The sequence below is a fragment of the Tachysurus fulvidraco genome, chromosome 5, assembly GCF_022655615.1.
Source record: "Tachysurus fulvidraco isolate hzauxx_2018 chromosome 5, HZAU_PFXX_2.0, whole genome shotgun sequence".
Taxonomy (NCBI): domain Eukaryota; kingdom Metazoa; phylum Chordata; class Actinopteri; order Siluriformes; family Bagridae; genus Tachysurus; species Tachysurus fulvidraco.
The window spans coordinates 262176-282207 of NC_062522.1; the positions used below are offsets into that span (position 1 = coordinate 262176).

General features: G+C 41.4%; 1 pseudogene; it reads left to right on the forward strand.

Annotated features, from left to right (window-relative positions):
- Positions 1 to 2107: 2107 nt before the first annotated feature.
- LOC113651644 overlaps positions 2108 to 20032 on the forward strand; it is a 125999-nt pseudogene continuing 108074 nt past the window's right edge.

Genomic DNA, 20032 nt, shown 5'->3' on the forward strand with positions numbered 1-20032 from the left:
AGTTCTCAGGTGATGTCAAAATTCCTGTCTCTTCTGCCACCCCAGTTTCCCTCTGGCCTTATTGGTTCTCCAGCAATGTTCCTTGTGGCCCTCAATCAGACAATTTGAATTTGTTGCTGCCTGCCCACTATGTACCCAACACAAGAGTCTCCTTCGGCCCCTGCCAGTCCCTTGTCTTCTGTGGTCTCATATGTCTTTAGATTTCATCACCGGTCTTCCTCTTCCTGCTGGCTGTTCCACCAGTCTCTCTGTGGTTGATCGCTAATATAAGCTTGTCCACTTTGTTCCCCTGCTCAAATTTCCTTCAACCAAGGAGACAGCCAAGCTCCTCCTTCAGCACATTTTCCGACTCCATGGCATTCCCCAGAACATACTCTCTGACCGAGGACCCCAGTTTACTTCCAACTTCTGGAAGGAATTTTTCCAGCTCTTAGGCATCTCCATCATCTTCAACTCTGGGTTTCACTCCAGTGCAAAGGACAGGCGGAACAGCTCAACCAGGAGCTTGAGAAAGCGCCCACAACTCTCTGCCCTCTGCTGCCAACTGTCTGTCCCCTTTTCAAGCAGCCTATTGGCTATCAACCACTATTGTTCTCCACTCATGATCTGGAAGCCTCGGTTCCTTAGGAAACTCAAGTAACTTGGGGTTTTGAGCCTTTTCGGTTTTTGCTCACCTTTTTCCATGTGGATTATTTTCTGCTTCTGAAACTCTGTGTCTATTGTTTCCCATGTGTGAATTAAGACCTGTTCTGGTGGAGTATTATTGTTTATTATTGGAGTATATTGTCCTGCTTTTGTCTCGTGCCATTTTTGTTAATTTTGTCTCCTGTTTGGATTTGTGTCTGAACAGTTTCCTAGGATTAAACTATTATTAAACTTTTATCGGTTTTTAAAATCTTTTTATCGGATGTTTTTTCTGCATTAAGATTATCTGTTTCTAGGAGGAGACTTTAGCTGCACACAAAATGAGTCAATTGAGTCACATGGGAGCTTTGGTATATACACTAGTTTAAGTTGCCTGACTATTCATATTTCTTGATAAACATAACAGCTAAACCTGTTACAAAGACATTAATTATTTTTTATTATTTTTTTTTAATATATTCTTCCTTTAAAGCTGTTTTGAGACGATGTCAATAGTTAACAATGCTATACAAATAATTTGAATCGTTTTGCTTAATGGCCTGTGGCATGTCTCAAGCCATGACGGTGTCTCGTTCCCTTCTCAGGGAATAGTGCTACATATGTAAACTGAGATGTTTTTCAGTCTAATAACAGAGAACACTCTGGCAAATGCAGAAACAGTGCAATAAGCCAAAAACACAACAGAAATGTTTACAAAAAAGAAACGGGTTATCAGGGATGATGAAAACATCTGGTGGTCAAGAATAAGACTAAAATCAGAAAGTAGGAATGATCTCAATAGCTACATCTTTTGTTCTCTTAATGTCTTTATTTTAGGTTCCTTCATCACTTTTTTCCAAACTAACATTTTTTATTAACATATAAACAATTTGCACACTAATCCTCACTAAGATGAGGATGCTTGTTCTCATTAGGAGAAAACAAGGCAAAAAGTTAAAAACAATAATGTGACTAAAAATATGAATGTAAAAATGTATAATAATAAAAATAATAAGTATTAGAATTATTATTTTTAATTATCTGCCTTTATTTGTGCAATATTTTAATGTTTATCGCAAGCTCTGAAACATAAAGTCAAGACATGAGTCAAAAGTCAAGAAGCTTTTATTGTCAACCATATATACAGTGTGTGTGTATATATATATAATTACACCATATATGAAATGTACTGTTACAACACCATTGTGCTACATTAAACAAAGACGGAGCTAAGGATACTATATCGATTATAAAATCATGTGCGGGATGTAAGATTTTTTTTCTACACTTTTAAATTTTGTTCTCTTTATCTACAGCTTTGTTAGTTTTCAGAAGTTGCAAGAGTTTTCAAAAGTTTTTATTTAACCTGATCGATGACTTCCAATTAATCTGCAATAAACAAATCACCCAATTACAAACCTTTAAAAGTATAATCACTTTGTTTTATATCATGGCTTTTATAATCCCATGGAATACTGTCTGATAACAATCCATGTTTGCTCACGCATGTGCTTGTGTGTGTTTATTACCCTCTCTCATTACTCTTTGCCCTTGGGGGCAATAAAGGTGAAACCGAGCAGCTCCGTTTTGTCCTGAGAGGAAAATAAAACAAAGTGAGTATCTAAATTTAAAGTTACAATATATAAACACACAGCATTGACACCAGAAAAAGATGAGTTTTGTTGGTTTGTACTGAAAATTTCAATGTAGGTGTTGTTTTATGACACGGCTGATAGAGGGTTTGACTTAACAAACATATGTTGAAGTGAAGCAATGTTTATTTATAAATAACTGCCAACATGAGTGTGTATAGAAAACAGAGATTAAAGTTAAAAGATACTTTTACATTCATCAGGACTGTGTAATATGTAGCATTAATGATGGGAAGTCCGGTTCTTTCGGACAGTTCGTTTTAATGAACCAGTTCAAAAATCCAGTTCACTAGTTCATTTATGTCCTGACGTAATGACGTCATTCACAATGACGTAATGACATAAATTCCTTCATTAATAGCCTATGACTAGTTACTATGCATATCCCAATATGTTTAATTTGTTATTAAATAAACTTACATGTTTGCCAAAATCGCCTCTGAAGTCCTCGCTTCACCCGCGCTCATTAGCATCAGTTGTCATGTCCGAGGTTCAGTGCTGTGACTCGTGTTGTGTAGGTTGCTCTGTAGGTTCACGTATGTGCAGTATCAACAGCTCATCGGTTCTCAGTATGTCGTATGCGTCCGAAAGAAACAGTTCTCAGTTCAGTGTACTGATGATTCGCTGTATCAGTTCCTGTGAATCACACATGCGCAGTAACAACAGCTGGAGCTCACAGTTCTCTCAGCACAACGTCTCAGTTCAGTGTACAGGAGTTACATATACTCCGGGATATTAGTTTATTTAATGTCGGAGGGGCTGTCAGTGTCAGGCATGACCGAAAGTGAGTAACTTTAGTAACTTGTGGATCAGCGCTGACTCAAGACATGAACTCTTTAGAAAGAATCAGTCTGATTTGGTGAACTGGTTCGTCCAGTTCACTAAAAAGAACCGGTTCAAAAAAAACGATTCGTTCATGAACCGGCCATCAATATGTAGCATAAGCACAGCATGGCTTTGAGTCAGTTAACTCTACAGGCGTTAAGACCCAGCTGTGTCAGTTGGCTGTTATTGGGACTTGTGACATCACTGTAATTCCTGGGGTATGAACCTTGTATCCTGTTTGAATAACTAGCTGAATTAAAAAATATAAAATAAATTAGTTTAATGATGAACACATTGTTGAACAGTGCTGAGACAGTAGAGTATTAATATTTGATAATATTTCTGTTGTAATTCTAGAATGATGGAGGGAAAGAGATCAGACTCACCAGAACCCAGCTGTGTGTCCATGAATTCAATGGAATTTCCATTTGCATTCAGAGACACAGACAGTTATAGTGATGTGGGGTAAGTATAATGATGTGGTTAAACATACTCTTCCCATTGTAAAGCCCTTTGGGGTTGAAGTATACACTTACTTGTGCAAGGCTTCATCTCTGGAAATGACTTTGTGGAAATGTTCATGATATGTTCAGTTCATCCTACAGTTCCTGAGCTGGAGGGTCTGTCGTACTACAGAAGAACATTTCATTCATAACAACTCTCTGAAAGACATTTAGGTGTTTAATGATGGAAGTAGAATGTAGATAGATAGCAGATTGATCTGATGCACTGCTTGTGCTTGGAGAGTACAAAGATTGCTTGTTGAACTATGGTATTTTTCATATTATATTGTTATCTTTGAGTCAGCCTCCTCAAAACATACTTCTTGTTAAAATAATTAATGAAGGGTAATATATTACGTAACATACAAATGATAATAATGTGTAAACTGGACATCTATATAACAATGACCAATTAAGAGGTTAGGCAGCCCTCATCCAGGACATAGGCCAAGAAGTAGACCATAAACCCACTATGAACCTAACAGTTGTTGTCTTGTAGTCTTTATAATTTATGGTCCTTTTTAAAAAAAGATGAGTTGTGTGTCCATTAAATCATAGAGTGGGAAAGAGTCTAGTAAACAGAAGCTAAGGGTGGTAGATGAGAACTCAGCCTGCAGGTGGCATATGTGATGTGTTAAAGAAGGAGTACTTCCATGGAGCTGCCTGGCTTTGTGTCTTCAGGAAAAGTCTTCTTTTCACACCACAGCCCTGAAATTTGAGTGTCATATTCCATTTCTTTAACATAGTAACTTCTATAATGAAATGTTTACTTTTGCTGGTTATTGTCAATGGCAGTATTTGCTCCAACACAAAGACATTAAGAAACATTCTGCTGCTGCAATTTAATGATGAAGAATTCATCCATAGCATATCTATACAGGTGGTGCTGTGGAGGAGGAGGGGGAAGAATTCTTTTGCTGCAGACTGGGGCTTTGCAAGTTCCCTTTCTACCGACCTCGATGCTGTGTAAGGGCTGATGCTATGGGAATGCTTCTGTGAGGAAGTTCTGAAGCTCTGCATGCACATATGCCAATTTAATAGCTTGGGAAGGAAACATGACAAAGTGATTATTAGCTTCTTTGTCTTCAGGAAGCGCTCTGTGTATGTGTCTTAATTGTCTGTCCTCCCTGACTATTTCCCTGGGAAAGAAATATATATATATATATATATATATATATATATATATATATATATATATATATATATATATATATATATATATATATATATACACTGTATTTTAGGGAAAGCTAGGTGGGAAAAAAAAATGTTACGATCTGGACATTTTAAGAGATGCGTTCATCCGTGTCCCTGCTTTATCATGGGGGACACACACTCTCTTTGCATTGTTTGTTTGGGAGAGAAGCATGCCCGGTTGACTCTCGAAGGAGCCGGCTGCGTGCATTGTGAGGGATTCCCTCTGCGTACTCTCCGATCCCACCTGGCTGTATTTTCATCTTCGGGTGCACCTCGTGGTTTGGGTCCCGCATCTGTCGAGGTCATGGGGTTCGCAGGTTGAGTTAACGGAAGCGGAGCAAGAGACGGGTATTTCGCTTTCTCTTGCCCTCTCCCCTTACTCCGTTCACTCGGTTTCGGTTTCTGGAGCTCGCACTGCTTTCCCCCTCTGAACTGCCAATGTAATCAGTGGCATTCAAGGAGCTCCTCGGGGTGGTGACACAAGCTGTGTCTAGATTACATTTAGGTTTCTGACTTCAGGCTTCACCTTCCCACAGGTGGCTGCCGTTTTTCCCAGACCTCCATGCCGAGGTGTCGAGGTCTTGGGGAAATCCTTTGTTAAGTGTGTCTTTTTTTTTTTTCCCCTGCCATGTCTGAATATTCAGCAATTATAGGGCTTCAAAGACATAGGTATTGAGCAATGCCTGGGATTGAAGAGCTGCTTGTGGGCTATCTCTTACCTACAAGTCTTGTAGGACTACTTCAGCCCTTGTGGGTAAGGCCTACAAAGCAGCAGGCCAAGCAGGTGAGGCACTGCACACCATGGCAGTTTTACAGGCCTACCAGGCTGACCAATCTTGCACTCCGTGCCAAGAAGCAGACGGCCCTAACCCTAGGGCTTGTTCATTGACGCAGTGAGTACTGTTGTCGACAGGCACCAGGAGGTGAAATGCCAGTTGGCGGAGTTCAGGGAGTTTCTCCCTTGCTGCAGCGAGCAGCCTGGGCCATCTTCCAGCCGCACCCAACCCCCTCCTGGCTTACTCAGGGCAGTAAAAAGGGTTAGTGTAGCGGCCCGTGCCCCCCACCATATAAGACTAGGGAGGCCGGTAAGTGTGCCCAGACCCAGACCCGTGAGGTGAAAGGGGACCTTAGGTCCATCATCTCGGTCAGGCAGGCTACCCTACTGGCCCCTAATGCCTGCCCCACTGTCTCCGGCGTTTCGGGGAGAATTAGGGTCTGTGCCTGCTCTTCTTCCTTGCTTGGATCTCCCTGGGTTAGCACCTGCCAGTGCACCCTTTCAGGGCACCCGGACGGTCTACACAGGGTTGACACCACTATTGGACAAACAGGCAGCATGGAGACTTCTGCCAGGGGTGTCTGAGTGGGTCCTGGAAACTGTAGAAAAAAGGGTACAGGATCCAGTTCTCCTCCCGTACTCCACGTTTTCAGGGTGTGTTGCCAACGATCATTGGCAGGCACCAAGCGGTGTAACTTCTCTCATTCCTGAGGAAAGGGGCCATAGAGCATGTTCCCTTCCCAGAGCAGGACTCTGGCTTTAACAGCCAATTGTTTATTGTTCCCAAGAAGGACGGGGGCTGCATCCGATTTTAGACCTGCTGGCTCTGAACTGTATTCTGAAGACTTGCAAGTTCAAAATGCTTATGCTCAAGGTTATTGTGTCCCAGATCAGGTCCAAAGACTGGTTTGTTTAGGCATTCTGATTTTTGTTTAGGCATTCTGCAAGGGCACAGGAAGATCCTCAGGTTCGCTTTTGGGGACAAAGTATAACCAGTATTGTGTCCTTCCATTTTGGCTTAGCCTTTTCACCACACAAGTTTACAAAGTGCATGGATGCTGTCCTGGCACCGTTGCATCTCCAGGGCATCCGTGTACTAAATTACCTGCACGACTGGCTCATTCTGGCCCAGTCGAAGGCTATGGCGGCCAGTCATAGAGATGCTGTGCTTGTCCATATGAGGTCTCTAGGCCTCAGATTGAACCCAGAAACGTGTGTGCTTTCTCCTTCTCTGAGAACCACCTTTGTGGGGGTAGTTTGGGACTCCACCATGATGTGGGCACATCTGTCTCCTGCTTGGGTGGCTTCCATCAGGTATTGCGCTAGGCCGAGGCCTCTCTATCGCCTGAAGCGAGGTCATTCCAGCTCTGGCTCAGGGGTGCAGGCTTTCATCCTCACAGACATCCCCTCAAGGTTATACGGGTTGTGCACCAGGGCTTTGTACCCTTATGTGGAAAAGACCCCAGTTCCTGGCCATGGGTCCCACTCTAGGGGCGTGTTACTGATGTAGAACTCTTTCAACAGATGCCTCAAATTGAATGGCCACCCTGACCAGGGTCTATGGGAGGGCCCTTATCTCTCATGGCACATAAATTGCCTGGAGATGAGGGCTGTGTTTCTAGCACTGAAACACTTTCTCCCACACCTCAGGGGCTGCCATGTCTTAGTACGGAAAGACAGCACTACAGTGGTGCCCTCTGCGTTTGCGCCCCCTGTTCAGGTTGGTGCAGCAGATTCTGCTTTGGGCAGAGACCAGGTTCCTTTTCTCTGAGAGCGTTTTTTATTCTGGGGCATGTAAATCAGGAAGCAGACTTCCTGTTGAGGCAGGTGCTGAAGCCCAGGGAGTGCCGTCTCCACCCCCACTTGGCGGAGCAAATTTGGCAGATTTTCAGCCGGGCGGAAGTGGAACTGTTCGGTTTTCCCTTGCTCCTGCAAGTTTTAGCCAGAGTGCACCACGACACTTTTTGTCTGTTTTGGGGGCTGGAATAGGTGTAATCCGGTTTCCAAACAGCACCTGGCGCACTGGGTAGTGGAGGCCATTACTCAGGCCTATGAGGTGTGCAGTCTTGCCTCACCTCGCGGCATCAGTGCTCACTCTACTAAGGGTATCGCCACGTCCAGTGCCTTGGCCAGGGGTGTCCACTTTGAAGATATTTGTGCTGCAGCAGGTTGGTCCTCTCCGCACACTCAGGTTCAATAACATAGACTTGCAGGGCCATTGATGTTTTGTTCCCAGTCTGCTTGTGCTCACTCACGGCCCCTGGCACAGTCATCAACCGGTGCGTGGCGGCGTGGGTATTGGCATTTCCATAGTGTCAGCCCTGACGCAGCGTCGAGCTCCCTTGAAAAGGAACTACACCAGGTTACGTATGTAACCCGGTTCCCTGAAAAAGGAACGAGACCCTGCGTCGCTGGCCACACTCCGGTCATCCTCTCGCGCTTCCTTCAGACAAATATAAGCTGGAGTAATGTGACGTAGATGCCCTTATATGGACTTACTGGCATGTAATCACTTCATCACATGTCCTTCCCGAGCCATTAAATTGGTGTGTGTGCACACGGAGCTTCAGACACAACTTCCTCACATAAGCATTTCCCATAGCGCCAGCCCTGACGCAGCATCTCATTCCCTTCTCAGGGAACCGGGTTACATACGTAACCTGGTGTAGTTTTATGGCTAAACTGTATATTTACACATGGAAAATTAATGACAATATAACTATTTTATTAATTTATTCATTAAAAAGGTGTGGATCTAAATATGTTAGGAGTTAGGAAATCCTGACATCAATGTATTGTGTTAAGAGTTAGTGCGAGTTATGCATCTATGAAGCCATAGTCCACATGGTGTGTTTTGTTTTTCACAGACCTCAAAAGAAGAAATCAAACTTCAGAAATGCATTGGAGTACATATTCAAGGTACATGCCTTTTAACTTTTAAACCATTTGTTTCAGAGTTGTGAGCCTCATTTTTCCTGAATCCCTGTATCATGATGAATTAAACAGACTACATTTTAAATTCCTGAAAAAAATTTTTTTTGGTAATTATTGTATTGTGTGTTACGTATTTGGACCTTTGTCATCAGGACCTAAAGGATAGTTCTTTGTTTGAAACATATGGCCACAATATACACACAATTTCATCCTTGAAGGTGCCTTAAAATATCTCTGCAGTGTGTTTGTTCATTGGCACAAGCTGCCCATGAGGCCTAGCTGGCATACACCAAGTTTAGTGAAATTTGGCCACTTTGGGGTGCTATACTGAAAAACAGGTTTAAACACCCATGTGTCTATGTACCGAATTTTGTTCATGGTGCTTAGCCCCTTCATTGCTCCTTGCAGCTATATTTATATGTTACTGTTCCTGTGTGTTTCTAACCAGGAGCTGGAACACAAAGTCATCACTCTGATAACGAATGAGCTGAAGAAGTTTATGAAGCTTCTAAGTCCAGATTACCCAGTATGCACTGAGATGGAGGAAGAGGAGGGTCTACACAATGTCAGAGACGGAGCGCTGAAGATCACACTGCACGTCCTGAAGGTCATGAACCAGACAGATCTTGCTAACAGACTGCACAACAGTAAGAGCTCTGAGTCATGACTTTATTCCATCAGGTTCACTTTAGAAAGAGGAAAGTGTTTCAGAAATTAACATTTTAATGTACATCTGATGTTTTTCTCTTGTCGTCGTTGATCTATTTTATGGTTACTCTGTACAAATGCCCTCTTCTTTCAATAATATTTAGGGAATAAATCAAGATTAAACAGCATAATTAAAGAAAAAATACATTTTATATTGTGCTCTGTGATTTTGCATAAAAAAAAATTTGTTACATTGTTTATTAGAACTCGCCTCTGTGTATCAGACAAAGTTGAAGTCCAATCTGAGAGAGAAGTTTAAAAGAATTAACGAAGGAATCTCACAGCATGGAAGCTCAGCACTTCTGAATGAGATCTACACTGAGCTCTACATCACAGAGGGTTGGAGTGGAGACATCAATAATGAACATGAGGTGAGACAGATTGAGGCAGCGTCCAGGAGACCAGCAACACAGGAGAAACCCATCAAATGTAATGAGATCTTTAAAGACAAGTCCATCAGAACTGTGCTGACTAAAGGAGTTGCTGGAATTGGAAGAACGGTCTCTGTGCAGAAGTTCATCCAGGACTGGGCTGAAGGAGAAGTAAATCAGGACGTCACCTTCATGTTTCCACTTCCCTTTAGAGAGCTGAATCTGATGAAGCAGCAAAATCTCAGTCTGATGAAACTTCTTCATCACTTTTTTCCAGAAATAAGAAAACTAGAATCAATAGACTGTGACTCCTACAAAGTGGTGTTGATCTTTGATGGTCTGGATGAGTGTCGACTTCCTCTAAATTTCCATATGAATGAGAGAGTGTGTGATGTGACAGAGTCAGCCTCAGTGGATGTGCTGCTGACGAACCTCATCAAGAGGAATCTGCTTCCCTCTGCTCTCCTCTGGATAACCACAAGACCAGGAGCAGCCAATCAGATCCCTCCTGAGTGTGTAGACCAGGTAACAGAGATACGAGGCTTCAGTGATCCTCAGAAAGAGGAGTACTTCAGGAAGAGGATCAGTGATCAGAGACTGGCTGATAAAATCATCACTCACCTGAAGTCTTCAAGAAGCCTCTACATCATGTGTCACATCCCAGTCTTCTGCTGGATCTCTGCCACTGTTCTAGAGAGAATGTTGGGTGAAGCAGAGGGTGGAGAGATCCCCAAGACTCTGACTCAAATGTTTACACACTTCCTGATCTTTCAGATCAAACACAAGGACCAAAAGTACCATCAGAAATGTGACCCTGATCCTCAGCAGACCAGAGAGAGTATCATGGCACTGGGAAAACTGGCTTTCCACCAGCTGGAGAAAGGAAACCTGATCTTCTATGAGGAAGACCTGAGAGAGTGTGGCATTGATGTCAGAGAAGTGTCAGTGTACTCAGGAGTGTGTACCCAGATCTTCAGAGAGGAGTTCGGGCTTCACCTGGGGAAGGTGTTCAGCTTCGTACATCTGAGTGTTCAGGAGTTTCTGGCTGCTTTATATGTATTTTTCTGCTTTATTTTAAGAAAGACAAATGTGCTTGTGGGGAAAAGCACTAGACTTTTTAATTTCTTCAGGAAGTCAAACCTGTCTGATCTCCTCAGGAGTGAAGTGGACAAGGCCTTACAGAGTGAGAATGGACACCTGGACCTGTTCCTCCGCTTCCTTCTGGGTCTCTCACTGGAGACCAATCAAACTCTTTTGCGAGGCTTAATGCCACAGACAGGAAGCAGATCTCACAGCAAACAGGAAACAGTGGAGTACATCAAGGAGATGATCAGGGAGAATCCATCTCCAGAGAAATCCATCAATCTGTTCCACTGTCTGAATGAACTGAATGATGATTCTCTAGTGCAGGAGGTACAAACTTACCTGAACAAAAAAAAAAATACTATTGTCTCAGTGGAACCAGACTCTCTCTTGCTCAGTGGTCAGGGCTAGTGTTCGTGTTACTGAACTCAGAACAGGAGCTTGGTGAATTTGACTTGAGAAAATATCACCCATCAGATGAATGTCTTCTGAGGCTGCTGCCAGTGGTCAAGGCTTCCAGAAAAGCTTTGTGAGTATTTTTACTTATTAATGTATCACTGCAGGGTTTGTTATTTTAATGTAACATTTTTTGATTAACATTTTAGGAAAATGATTCTAAACAAATTCTTTAAACAAATCTTTGGTACCTTTTAAAGAAGTGTTCCAATTACACAGAGGGCTGTGTAATATGGACAAAATCTTTAATTACAACATTATACAAATATTATCTGTATATAATGACTGCCTGCACAAGAAGTAAATACATGTTTGACCTTAACACAGTGAAGGTTAAGTTAATTTTATTCTATTTTATCCGACAGTGACATTGAACAGTACAAATGAGAACAAGTGTCAAAACTAAAACAATGTGAATACAAAATAATATATAAATATTGAAATGTTATTCAAGTTCCTGTGTTCTGTGTAGAGGGTAGCTTTTCTCTGTTATGTTTTTCTATTTTCCCCATGAATATTTAGTTTTTATATGGTCATGGCTAATTCCCACCTTTGAAAGTGACGTGACATACAGCTACGTACAGTGACCCATACTTAGAATTTGTTCTCTGCATTTAACCCATCCAAAGTGCACACACACAGCAGTGAACACACACACAGCAGTGAACACACACACAGCAGTGAACACACACACAGTGAACACACACACTTTGAACACACACCCAGAGCAGTGGGCAGCCATTTATGCTGCGGTGCCCGGGGAGCAGTTGGAGCGGTTCGGTGTCTTGTTCAAGGGCACCTCAGTCATGGCCGGCTTGATCAGCTTGATCCTTTACCAACTTACCTGCTAAAAGCCTCTCTACCTGCACTCTCTTCTCTTATAACTCACATTATTCACTCCTCTCATTTCTGGCCTTGTTCTATCTTCTCTTAAAACAGCTGCAATAACTGGTGCTAACACCAGTAAAGTCATTTCTGTCCAATATCAAATCTCCCTTTTATTGACAAAATTCTGGAAAAAGCAGTTGCCACACAGGTCCATGTTCACCTTCTTTGATAATAATCTGTTTGGATCTTTTCAGTCTGGATTCCATACTGAACACAGTACAGAATCAGCTTTAGTGAAGGTTATCAATGATCTTCTGATGCTGGACTACTGACAATTATTGTCCTGTTAGATTTGAGTGCAGCCTTTGATACGGTTTCTCACATTATCCTACTAACCCTTTTAGCTGCTATTAGCATTACTGGTACACCTTTGGCTTGGTTCACTTCATATCTTTCTGAAAGTAATCAATTTGTTCAATTAAAAAAATCCGTTCTTATACATTCCCTGTCAGTGGTGGTGTCCTTCACGGATCTGTTCTGGGCCCTCTTATATTCTTAATCCATCTTCTCCCCTTAGGTCATATTTTTGGGGCTCATCTTTGATAGTGTTTCCAGATTATGTTACCTCTATCTACATAGCATTGCTCTTCTCAGTCACCTCCCACATCAATTACTGTAATTCACTCTTATCTGGATCACCACAAAAGCATCTTCACAAACTTCAACTTATAATTCTGCTGCCCTTATCATACCCCAAACTCCCATCATGCATCACATTACTCCCTTCCTTTAAAGCTCTTTATAATCTTGCTCCACCAGACCTCTCAGATCTCATACAGTTCTATGTTCCCTCTCTGCTCTTCCTCATCTAGGCTCCTTATTACATCTGCCGTTTAACCATCATGGGTGCCAGAGCTTTTAGTCACACTGCTCCTTGTCTCTGGAATTCACTCCCCGAAAATCCGTAACACAGAATCCATCATCACATTCAAAACAAGACTCGAAACCCATTTGTTCAGAAATGCTTTTTCCACATGATCTTAGGCTGCACTTAAATATCCTTTATGATTTATGTTAGATAACTTTTTTCTTTTTAATATTGTTTTATTGTTGTTTACTGTTGTTTATTTATTTATTTATTTATTTATTTATTTATTGAATTTGTATGGTGACTTTGAGTGACTTAAAAGGCACATATAAATAAAATGTATTATTATTTTTATTTAAAAGTTTTATTGGCCAAAAAAAAAAACTTTTCCCACAAAAAAACCCCAAAAATTCACTGGTTTTGGCCCTGGCATGAAATAACCAGTTAACACGATTTCTCTGATCATATCAACAGCACATTTGAAAGTGATATTAAGTACTAGTCATGTGAACTCACTATCATACTGCCTGGAGTTTAAGAACAGACTGATTACTGTAAAAGGAAAGAAGAAATGCTTCCAATCATTGTGGACTTACGAAGACTTTTGGACAACGGACGGGTGTCAAGAAGGCCAGCAAGGAAGCTGCTTCTCTCTCAGAAAAACATCAAGGACAGACTAAAATTCTGCAGAAAATAAAAGGTTTGGACTTTTGCAAGACTAGTGCAAAGTTACTTTCTCTGATGACGTTCTCTTTTGACTGTTTGAAATCTGAATCTGAAAAATCGACTGTCCGGAGAAGAAAAGATGAACACTACCATAAGTCCTGTGAAGCATCCTGAGACCATCCATGTGTGGGGTTGCTTTCCAACCAAGTGGAATTACACACACTGCCATGAATAAAGAATGCTATCAAAATGTCTTGCAAGAGCAACTTCTCCCAGCAATCAAAAGCAATTTGGTGTTGATCTATGCATTTTCCAGTATGATGGAGCACCAGGTCACAAGGCAAGTGTGATAATGAAGTTACTCAAAGATCATTACATTGAACTTTTTACTAATTGTGATAAACTCTGAGCGCTAATAAGGCAAGAATGGATGGCCATTAGTCCTGATTTGGCCCAGGAGCTAATATCAAGCATGCCAGAGCCAATTACAAATGTTATGAGGAACAAGACTCAATACTGTAAATATGCACTGTTTGCATATATTAAATGTTTTTGCCAATAAACTGATGAAATGCTTATCACTGTTTTCCAGTATACCGTAGAAATGTGGAAAAATAATCTTCAAATACTGAATCAGCTAACTTTGCAAAATAATTTATTTTTTAAATAATACTTTAGATTTAACGAATGTGTCTGTATGTTGATTCATCTAGATCTAAAGCTAATACTTGTATATACAGTATATCATTTAAAGGTAAAACGTTTTACTTAATACATCACAAGGTGACTTCTCATTTGTAGTGTCATTTCACGTCATGAAAGACATGTTCTCATTTACTCTGACCAGGAAAAAATGTTCACTAAATTGTGCAACAAGTAATTAACTATGCCAATTACAGCAAATAGTGCAATGTTTTATTGCTTAGTTCTTTCTATCATTTATTTAAAAGTAAATTTCTTTGCACTATTTGCTACTAATTGATTTATATTTTTATTTTTGCAGTATTGCCCAGTTCTACTATCCCATATTTCATCACAGCACACTACCAGTAGCACCAAGTGATGATCTAGTGAATATCGATTGCATCAGTTAATATATAGAAAACAGAGTAAAAAATCAGTATGTAGGGTTTTGTCAATCTACTACATATGAATTGTTATATTTATTAGGTGTTTGAGATCAGTGTTCTGAATATTAATTATTTCTTTTCTAGTCTGCATTGGTGTGGTCTGACAGAGGAAAGCTGTAGAGTTCTGTCCTCAGTTCTCGGCTCAAACTCTTCCAGTCTGAGAGAACTGAACCTGAGTGACAATGAACTGCAGGATTCAGGAGTGAAGCTGCTCTCTGATAGACTGAAGAATCCACACTGTACACTGGAGATACTAGAGTAAGATCAAAACACACACACTGGGTTCATGTCATATAAACCTAAGAGTTTTGTCATCTTTCCTGTTGTGTATTTGTACTTTGATTAGGCTTAAACTTAGGTGGGCAAATGTGGACAAAGTCTCCCCTCCAAACATAATTTAGGGAAAATAATAATGGAGTAAACAATCCACTTTGGTCTATTTCATGTGTGTGTCCATAATATAACTGCTGATGACATATACCATACACACGCTGGAACCTTATTAAAGATTATAGGCTTAGTTAAGTTCTAATTTATGTATGAAGCTTGTCACTCCAGTGACCACCTCGAATATGTAACCTTATGGGACCAAACCCCCCCCCCCCCCCCCAGTAAAAGGCAAAATTTACGCTACTAATGAAAGTCTGCTAAAAGTGGGGAGTAATACAAAAACTCACCACAGGCTGCCACCCACAGACCAATCTAATGGAAAGGGTAAGCAGAAGGTCAAGATCTCTTCATATGTGGGAGATCAGCATAACACCCGGGTTCAGTCCCAACATGAGATTACACCGAGAACACTAGCAGAGCTAATGACTACAGAGATCTGAAAGGACCAATGAAATGGTTATTACATTGACTGCCATTTCCATCTAAGCTGCCTGTTTGATACAATGACATTTCTGTTACATGTTACACTTTAGGTGTATTATAGCTGTTTGTGTGTTTGAAATCAGTGTTTTGTGTGGTATAGTGCAATACACCTCCTGCCCAGTTAGTAGCACTATGCACCTACGTTATTCAACAGAATACGTATGTATGGAAAAAAGAGAGAGAACCGGTGTGAAGAAGTTGAGTAAAGGAAGTTATAGTTAACCTTGGCTGTGACTGCTTTGTTTTCTACTACATACACAACATATGAGTGCACTGACTGGAATATCTTCAAGGAGGCTGCAACCAACGGCGACTCCATCAACTTGGAGGAGTACACGTCAGCAGTGACCAGTTACATCGGCAAGTGCATTGATGACGTGACCGTCTCCAAGACCATCACTACACGCCCCAACCAGAAGCCGTGGATGACTGCTAATGTGCATGCTCTGCTGAGGTCTAGGGACCTAGCCTTCAGAACAGGGGACAAGGTGGCCCTAAGAACAGCAAGGGCCAAACTGTCCTGAGCCATCAGAGAGGCAAAGCGTGCACACGCCCAGACAATCAACAGCCACTTCCAGGACAGCGGAGACACCCGGCGCATGTGGCAGGGCATACAGGCGATCACAAACTACAAGACAGCTTCACCTGCTTGTGATAGCGACGCATCCCTCCCAGACGCGTTGAACGAGTTCTACGCTCGGCTCGAGGTACAGAACAACGTTACGCCAAGGAAGACCATCCCTCGTCCCGACGACCAGGTACTCTGTCTATCCACGGCCTATGTGAGGAGATCTCTATGCAGAGTTAACCTACGTGCCTCAAAACTACCACCATCGTTCCTGTCCCACAGAAGTCTACAGTGTCCTGCCTCAATGACTATCGTCCCATTGCACTCACACTCATAGTTATGAAGTGCTTTGAGAAGCTCGTCATGAGGCACATCAAGACCCAGTTACCGCCGTCACTAGACCAGCTACAGTTTGCGTATCTTCCAAACCGCTCCACAGACGATGCCATTACCACAGCCCTCCACTTAGCCCTCACCCATCTGGACAATAAGGAAACTTATGTACGAATGCTGTTCATAGACTTTAGTTCAGCATTCAATACAATCATCCCTCAGCGCCTGATTGGGAAGCTGAGCCTGCTGGGACTAAACATCTCCCTCTGCAACTGGATCCTGGACTTCCTGACTGGGAGACCTCAGTCAGTCCGGATCGGGAACAGCATCTCCAGCACTGAACACTGGAGCTCCTCAAGGCTGTGTGCTCAGTCCACTGCTGTTCACTCTGCTGACTCACGACTGTGCAGCAATGCACAAATCGAATCATATTATCATGTTCACGGATGACACGACCGTGGTGGGTCTCATCAACAAGAACGACGAGTCAGCATACAGGGAGGAGGTGCAACAACTAACTGCTTGGTGTAGAGCCAACAACCTTTCTCTGAATGTGGACAAAACTAAAGAGATGGTTGTGGACTTCAGAAGAGCACAGAGCGAACACTCCCCGCTGAACATCGACGGATCATTTGTAGAGATCGTCAAGAGCCCCAAATTTCTTGGTGTTCATCTAGCGGAGAACCTCACCTGGTCACTCAACACCAGTGCCATCACCAAGAAAGCCCGGCAGCGTCTCTACTTCCTACGAAGGCTGAAAAAGGCACATCACCCTCCCCCCATCCTGACTATGTTCTACAGAGGGACCATTGAGAGCATCCTGAGCAGCTGCATCACTGTCTGGTTTGGGAACTGCAGCGGATAGTGAGGACAGCGGAGAAGATCATTGGGGTCTCTCTTCTCTCTATCATGGACACATACACCACTTGCTACATCCGCAAAGCCAACAGCATTGTCGATGACCCCACACACCCCTCACACACACTCTTTACCCTCCTGCCGTCTGGAAAAAGGTACCGAAGCATTCGGGCCCTCACGACCAGACTGCGTAACAGTTTTATACTGAGCTATACTATACTATACTATACTGAGCACAACATACACACACATCATCTGTATGGACTGCACAGACCCTCACAAAACACACACACTGTTTTGCACACTTTTCTGCTGTTTTTGCACATACTGTCCATCATTTCAGTCATTTTTACACATATTGTACAATATCTCAGCCATTTCGCACATACTATACAATATTTCAGTCATCTGCTGTTTTTTGCACAACTCTATATATAATCCAAAGGACCTGCTGCTAAGAACCTGCTGCTGTTCATTCTTTTACTGTACGAAATATTGTTTGAACATTCAGTATTTACACACAGTATACACACACAGTATACACACACACAGTATACACACACAGTATACACACACAGTATACACACACACAGTATACACACACAGTATACACACACAGTATACACACACACAGTATACACACACACACACACACACACACACACACAGTATACACACACAGTATACACACACACAGTATACACACTGGTCGGTCGGCGCTGTTTCTGTTACTGTTTATTGTCTTTTGTGTATTGCATTTTTTGTACTTTTTGTATTGTCTTGTAACTTAATGTCTGCACTGTTTTTTGTCCTGCACTGTCTTTTGTCCTGCACCGTCTTGTTTGTCTTGTCCTGCACTGTTTGCACCAGGTTGCACAGTTGCACTTTATGTGGCTAAGACTACTTACATGTCCTTAGCCCTGTCTTTGTAGCACCTTGATCCTGGAGAAATTTTGTCTCATTTCACTGTGTACTGCAACAGCTATATATGGTGTAATGACAATAAAAGCTACTTGACTTGACTATTGTTCATAATTTGTCTTCCAGGCTGAGTTTCTGTAATCTGACAGAGGAAAGCTGTAGAGTTCTGTCCTCAGTTCTCAGCTCAAACTCCTCCAGACTGAGAGAACTGGACCTGAGTCACAATAAACTGCAGGATTCAGGAGTGAAGCTGCTCTCTGATGGACTGAAGAATCCACACTGTACACTGGAGATACTGAGGTACACACACACACACACACACACACACACACACACACACACACACACACACACACACACACACACACACTCACACAGGAGATACTGAGGTACACACACACACTCACACAGGAGATACTGAGGTACACACACACACACACACACACACACACACACACACACACACACACACACACACACACACACACACACGCACACAGCTGAGTTTTAATAAATTCAGTAATATCACATTTTTATCTTATGCTAACATGTTAATTGTATTTGTACTGATTATATATCTATATTTCTGTGTACGAGATGAAGAGTATAATATTTATTTATGTAAGGTATATAAAAATTTTGTATACTTAATTGTTTAAATGCTACAACTAAGTGTATTACATGTGAGAAGGTTTTCTTTCTTGCAGAATGTTGGACTGCAGTATTACAGATGAAGGTTGTGCTGCTCTGGCTTCAGCTCTGAGGTCAAACTCATCACACCTGAGAGAACTGAATCTGTACTATAACATGGCAGGAGAACCAGGAGTCAAGCTGCTCTCTGATCTACTGATGGATCCACACTGTAAACTAGAGAAACTACAGTGAGATACTGATTACTAATATTTTTAATTATTGATAATTAAATTTAATTTCAATTCTAATATTGTAATGTGTGAGTGTTTTGGTAATTCTTTTTACTGAATACACGGTGCTGATGTTTCTTTACACTGATGTTTGTGCCTTCCAGAATCAAAGATAATGAACTCACCAGGATTGAAGGAGGCTCACCTCACACCTCTTTTTCCAGGACACAGCAGTTTAGGTGAAGCTTTAGAGCCTGTCCCACATTTGCAGTAGTTTGATAGCTGAATCATTCATACACTGATTCAGAAATTTCATAAGAATAACACATTATTCACATTATTTAACCACTCAGCTGAAAGTTTCACCAAATTCACATCTCCATCTGTTTCTAACTTATGTTTAGCTCTTTATTTTTATCTAATATTTGTTTCACCACAAATAATTATTTCACAGTTGAGATTTAATTTCTTTTTAAATGGTTATGAAACCTTTGTTCTTTGTTTGCTAATCTCTGTTTAATAGTAACCATGGTAACATCCTGATTGAGTCTGGACTAGCAGGGTTCTTGTCCCAGATGTGAACAGTTTTGCTGAACAATTTCTCAATATTTTCTAGTGATAAAGCACAAAGTTTTTTTTTTTTATTATTTTATTTTTTACAGCCAGGTGTTATAGGGTACAATGGGAGGGAGAACATTCAAGGAAAAAAGAAAAGCATGAAACTTGTTTTTTTTTTTTTTTTTTTTTTTTGGACAGAAAAGAAAAAAATAATATTTTGTTTGTGATTAAAAAAAAAAAATTAAGGTTGGTAGCACGCTAGTTTGAGGAAAAATAAAGCATTTGTGATTTGTATTTTGTGTCTGTTTCATTTACTTTTTATTAAAAAGGAAAACTACAATTTATTTTTAAACAAGTTTAGTGATTAATTGAGCACACACTGTAAAGGTTTCAAAGTGTTGTAAAGTGTGAGTATGCTTAGTTATCTTCTATACTCAT